Source organism: Salvelinus alpinus, chromosome 1 (genome assembly GCF_045679555.1).
Source record: "Salvelinus alpinus chromosome 1, SLU_Salpinus.1, whole genome shotgun sequence".
NCBI classification, from domain to species: Eukaryota; Metazoa; Chordata; class Actinopteri; order Salmoniformes; family Salmonidae; genus Salvelinus; species Salvelinus alpinus.
Window position 1 is genome coordinate 58,176,636 of NC_092086.1, and position 7,210 is coordinate 58,183,845.

Consider the following 7,210-nt stretch of genomic DNA (forward strand, 5'->3'; position numbering starts at 1 on the left):
CATCTCAGCAGGCCAACTCAGTCTGGACCTCTTTGCGCAATCCTCTTCTGAATAGGGTGCAGAGCGCCGGCTCATTCCATCCGCTGGATGCTGCTACTGTCCGAAAGGTGAGCACGTACTCCGCCGTGGTCCAGCCATACTGCCGTAGTTAAAGTAGGCGCTCACCCCCCTCTCTGCCCTCCGGTAGATGGTCGAAAACCCCCCTGAACAGAGTCATGAAGCCCTCATAGGAACCCAGGTCCTCCTCTCCTCTCTCCCAGAAAGCTGTAGCCCACTTATTTCCTTGCTGAATTGTTCAGCAAGGAAATAACCGTGGCAACCTTAGACCTCTCGGTGGTGGGGGCTCCCATCTGATGAGTGAAATAGAGGGAGCACTGGAGTAGAAAGCCACGGCATTTGGATGGAGACCCATCCTATTTTTTCCGGGAGGAACAAACGGGCATCGCTGACCTGGGTGGACTTTTGGGATGGGCTGGGGTGCTTGCTCGCTGGGTCGACTGGAGAATCCTACGCTTGTTGGAGGTGACGCCCCTCTTCCATAGCAGTCCCCAGTTGTGCCAGCTGGACGTGGTGTTGGCGAAGTAGGTGTCTCTGTTCGCTGACCATCTGGGAGATGTCCTGATTAACTGCTGGTAGTATTCTGTAACGTAGACGCAGGGAGTCAGGAAGCAGGTGCAGTTAGTGAGTTTAATAACGACGAATACGGAACGATACAAAACAAGTGAAGTGTCTGACATGGAAACACAAACAAGGCTACCTGATGACAAAAGAGTGCTAAATGAAGGGTAAGTAATCACGGAGTAATGAAGTGGTAGTTGCCAGGTGTGCGTGAAGATGGATTGCCAGGACCGGTGGTTAGTATACTGGCGTCGTCGAACGCTGGAGGGAAGGAGCGGGAGTAGACGTGACACAGAGGACGGAGTTTGGGAAACCCTGTCTTATTAGTTTTTAGGAGGGTGTTACTGGGTATATCTATGTATTTGTACTTCCTTCTGTTCTCTGCTACTTATACCATGGAATCTATCCCCCAAATAAACCAAATCCAAATCAAAGTACAATATTCTTTGATGTATTTTATTATGGAATAAAACGTAAAAAGAGCAACCATTTTAATGTGTTCTCAAAGATGACCTAGGACTGACCTTGGCCCACTGCCAAGTTGAAGAGAAAGAGAATGCTCCACAAGTGGTACATGTATACACGGAAGTGTAAAAAAAAAGAAATTCTATACAAACCACTGCATGAAAAGAGGTGTTTCCGGGTATTTTCCAACCTGTACACATTCAGTGAAATTTGATGTGAGCGCCAATTTCTCAAATGTGTGTGCAGATCGCTGAACAGTCATGACCATGCAGTGACAAGTATTTCCGGGATCATGCAGGCCCAATTACGCATCAACAAGCATTTCTGGGATCATACATTCCCAATTAATGTGCATTTTCTGGTGAAACTGCACAACACTGGCGCTTGGAAAGACGACACTTCATAGCGTCAAAAAGTAAACATAACCGGAGACAATTCAATGACAGCGTCCTGGTTACTAGCTGATTTACTTCGGCCACAGAGTCAGACAACAGCTGACCTACGTCACACATCTAGCTAGTTCTTACTAATGCCGGTTAGCTAGCTAACAATGATAACCAAACAGTGGTGTGCACATTCATACACCACAACTCAATGTTGACGATATATCCCATATTCTTCCACAAAGAAAGAGAGATCTATATGTGTAGCAGCCATACCCTCTTCCCATTCCTCTCAAGCTAGCTTGATAAATTCAAAGCCAACACAAAACTAGTAACTCTGCATTACTCAACCCAAACTAGCTAGCTAGCTAGCGAGCCACTCCATAGTCAAACTAGCTTGGGGTAGCTAGCTACGGTAAGACAACACAAACACTGCCAGCCAACTACAACATCAAATTGTAGCTTGGAAAATAAATTGCTTTTCTAAGAAACATTAGGCTGTGCAACCAATGCATATTCACTAGCTCAACACAGGATCTTACCTCAAATTCCTAACGTTCCCTCTGTCGTCATCGTCAACTCTTCTTCGATGAGGTTTAACAGCGGTTGGCATCCAATAAATGTTGCAGCCACCAAAACAAAAAAGGAAATTAAATCAACAAATACCCGACCATCTAACCCTACACTCATAAAAACTCACCATCCTACTCCAACATTAACCTACAGTATCTAGTCCTACCTCAGGCCAACAGCCTGAAAGGATGGGACACCACCACTCAACACACCCTGTCACTCCTTTGACATAAATTCTAGTACAACCAAACACTTCTCTGCAGCTGCCACCAAAACCTCTATTTTCTGCGACTTACATTCCATCCCTGCAGTACAGTTGATAACCATTGATATGAACACTGAAAAGTCAATCTTACTGAAGCATATATCACTCATTGGCCTATCCCTCTGTACAGATACAGATCTACTACTCACACGAATCCTTTCAGGATCGCTCCCACTTGACCCATCTTCCTACATTTTCTTCGCTGCCTCAGCATACAACTCCCTCTGCTCTACTCTAACCCTGGTAACCTCAACCTGCCTCTCTGGCACCGGACATTTCTGATCTCCAGCCCCATGGGCACGTCTACAATTAACACATAGCGCTTCTTTACCTTATATTACACATTCCTTGGTCACATTCCCTTCTGCACACTTCTCACAACCAGGAGCCTCCCTCCTACACACTCCTGCCACATGCCCATAAGCTTGACACCTGTAACAACGTAGTGTATTCTGCACATCAGCTCGTAACTGAAATATCACTTTGACAGGCAGAGACTCAACATCAAAACTCAAAAGAACAGACAATGACTCTTCTGTTTCACCACTCACCCTACCCTGTCTGCGTCGCAGCAAACGAAGAGCATCACAAACACCGGGAATCTTTCCCTTCAGTTGGTCGACTTTCACTACCCCAGTAATCACTTGTTTCAATGGCGCCCTTTTTTTGAGAGCAAAACAAGTCACATCTCTTGCTCCAATTCGTTTGACGCAAAGTGCCTGCTCCTTCTGACCAGTGGAAACACAAACAATTATCACAAGACCACTTCGGGTTACCTTCACCGATTCCACAGAACCTAACTCCTTTTACACCCACCCTGAAAACACAAATGGTTTAGCCAAAAGGCAGGGGTCCACTTTCTCCAAAAATGTCACTCTTACTGTCACAGACTCACCTTTATCCTGACCATCGGTGCAAGACTCGGGCTCTGACGACTTCACCACACCTGCCACCTCTAATAATCCGCCCACATTCACTTCCATTTCTTCTACAGACCTCGATCCGGTGTACGGCTTACTCTGCTTACACTTTCCACCATTATTATTAATCAAACCATCTCCCTTTTTTCCACCATTTTAACCCAACCCAAGCTCACCCTCTTCCTCCCTCTTAGACCTCCTCTGCCTCTCTTTTTCTCTTCATTCCTCCTCCATATTCCAATTATATGTCTCCTTATGATAATATTGTACTTCTCCTAACATACATCTCGCTCTTGCTCTCTCAACGGAAGCCATTTTCCATTTTCCAAGCCTCTTCCCTATTGTCTTGATATTTAATCCCAAAAGATCTCTGGCCAACAACATGGCCAACAACTATGCCATGTTATTTGATTGTAGGTGACAGCTTTGAGCTGCCAACTAGCTGACAGATAGCCCATCTGTACTAGCTAGCTAACGTGAGCTAACTATTTGGCATCAATGCTATAGACCTTTATATGAGTGACTGTGTACAACACACCACCACCTGTTGTTATGTTGAGCACCTACTGAACAAAAAGGATGTTATTATGAAATACAATTTTTTTTCTCAATTAAATATACAGTGCATACGGAAAGTTTTCAGACCCCTTGACTTTTTCCACATTTTGTTATGTTACAGCTATATTATAAAATGTATTAAATAAAAAAAATCCCCATCCAACCTAACAGAGCTTGAGAGGATCTGCAGAGAAGAATGGGATAAACTCCCCAAATACAGGTGTGCCAAGCTTGTAGCGTCATACCCAAGAAGACTCAATGCTGTAATCGCTACCAACGGTGCATCAACAAAGTACTGAGTAAAGGGTCTGAATACTTATGTTAATACTTTCCGAAGGCACTGAATATGGACATTTAGACATGACAATGATGAATACATACACTACCATTCAAAAGTTTGGGGTCACTTACTGTAGAAATGTCCTTGTTTTTGAAAGAAAAAAAGAAAAAAAAGTCCATTAAAATAACATCAAATTGATCAGAAATACAGTGTAGACATTGTTAATGTTGTAAATGACTATTGTAGCTGGAAACGACTGATTTTTAATGGAATATCTACATAGGCGTATAGAGGCCCATTATCAGCAACAATCATTCCTGTGTTCCAATGGCACATTGTGTTAGCTAATCCAAGTTTATAATTTTAAAAGGCCAATTGATCATTAGAAAACCTGTTGTGCTAATTAAAGAAGCAATAAAACTGGCCTTCTTTAGACTGGTTGTGTATCTGGAGCATCAGCATTTGTGGGTTAGATTACAGGCTCAAAATGGCCAGAAACAAAGACCTTTCTTCTGATACTCGTCGGTCTATTCTTGTTCTGAGAAATGAAGGCTATTCCATGCGAGAAATTGCCAAGAAACTGAAGATCTCCTACAGCGCTGTGCATTAATCCCTTCACAGAACAGCGCAAACTGGTCTAACCAGAATAGAAAGAGGAGTGAGGCCCTAGTGCACAACTGAGCAAGAGGACAAGTACATTAGAGTATCTAGTTTGAGAAACAGATGCCTCACAAGTCCTCAACTGGCAGCTTCATTAAATAGTACCCGCAAAACACCAGTCTCAATGTCAACAGTGAAGAGACAACTCCGGGATGCTGGACTTCTAGGCAGAGATCCTCTGTCCAGTGTCTGTGTTCTTTTGCCCATCTTTATCTTTTCATTTTATTGGCCAGTCTGAGATATATTTTTCTTTGCAACTCTGCCTAGAAGGCATACAAAATACAATTCATGTGAATTGTCATATAAAATACCTTAGGCACAATTTCTGTAATTTCCTTTTCAACTAAAATAGCACATTTTATGACATGGTTGTAATTGGTGAGAGAACGAACTTGGTATAAACGGAGTCGTTTAATAAGTGCTCACAAAACTCAGAAAACCAAAATATACAAAATAATAAAAGTGGGTACAAAACCCGTCGCGCACCAGAACATAACTTGCACATCACATACAAACAAACAATCACCGACAAGGACATGAGGGGAAACAGAGGGTTAAATACACAACATGTAATTGATGAGATTGGAACCAGGTGTGATGTAAGACAAGACAAAACCAATGGAAAATGAACATGGATCAGCGATGGCTAGAAGATCGGTGACGTCGACCGCCGAACACCGCCCGAACAAGGAGAGGGACCGACTTCGGCGGAAGTCGTGACAATGGTGGTAAGGACATTTCCCCTCGGGTATTTGGGGAAACCGATAAAAATCTTGATATTCTTAAATAGTATGGTTTCAACCACTATTAGATCTTGTTTCCAGACAGAGTGAAGAAAATATTCAGATAAAAAAAACAGTTTCAAGAGGTTTCATTTTCCAAAACATTTTCCATCCAAAAGTGCCGTATTTGCAAAATCAACCATATATGCATTTTTTTAACTGACAAATAAAATCAGTCAATCAATCCAAACTGTCCATCGTCCAATTGATGAATGGAAGGAGACATCCGTTGCAAATCACCAAAAAGTTTATTGACATTCAGAGATTGTGAAGTAAAGCCTTTGATAATGGGTAAGCCTACAAGGTAGGGAGGGATGTATTTTCTGTTTGTCGAGATTGAAATAATCTATTTACTGTGGTGTTGAAAACACAAACCATGATATTGAAGTGCCTGAAGTCGGCATGCTTTGTTTATTGGTTGTGTGGTGCATTGGCACAGAAACCTGTTGGTGTAAAATTTGGCATCAAAATTTTGAAAATCTGATTTCCCCCTAACTGATCATTGTCTGCAGCTGGCTCTGACCCTAGTGTAATGAAACAGGCAGGGAGAGTGAGCTCGTCTGAACTCTCAACCTTCTGGCCTGTAGCCCTGTGTGGCCTGTCCTCTACTACAAAAGCATGCTGAAGTGGCAAAGTCAATATCCACATTTACAGCATAAACACAGGGTCGCTCCAGTTATTATTACAGCTATTATTATTTGTGGTCGTAAACATTATTTTGTGTTAATTCTATGAGGGGGGAGGGTGTTAAATATATTTTACAGTACAAGGGGAGGATCATGGAAAATACTTTTTATGACACCTTGAGTTGGACTATATATATATTTTTTTGTATATACATATATATGACAGTACTTTTTACTTTGTATATTAACAATATTGGTTTGTCTTATAATCTGTATTTGTGTGCGGACGATACTGTTGTGTGTTCCATTGCCCCTTCTGTTGACCTGGCTCTGAATTACAGTCTCCTTTCACTGTTCTGTAAAAAACATTTATTGACCTTAAATGTATGTTTTTGTGTTTGCTTGTGTGTGAGTGAGCAAGTCTGTGTGTGTGTATCAATGCTGGTTTATGAGTGTGTTGGTAATAGGAGCAAAGGAGCAATTTGGTTCCTAAACGACCAAATTAAAACCTCCAATAAATAGCCTGTTGTAATGAAGATCAAATGTGCTTGTGTGAGAGCTGGTGAGAGATTCACTCCCATATGCTTCCTCTCGGGTTTTCACTGGAATAGAGAGAGAGAGAATCCCCCCCTAATCTAGTCCTTCCCTGCAAATCTCAACAGCCTGTCATCCTGCTGGCTCTGGACTAATGGCTTTGGTTGGCAGATCTGCAGGGAGGGAATAGATTAGGAAGGATTCTCTCTACAGATAGGGAGGTACATTTTTCCAGTGCCTAAGTTTACACCCCCTTGAACTTTTTTCACATTTAATTGTAATTAGTTGTCATTGATCTGCTCCATAATGTTAAAGTGAAAAGAAAATTCTACAAATGTTTAAAAAATAAAAAATAATAATATAGTCATTGCATAAGTATTCAACCCCTTTGTTTAGGCAAGCCTAAATTAGTTCAGAAGTAAAATTTGGCTTAACAAATCACATAAGTTACATTATATTTCTGTGTGAAATAATAGGGGTTGACAAAATCTGTATGGTCCCTCAGTCAAGTATTGAAATTCAAGCACAGATTCAACTAGAAAGACC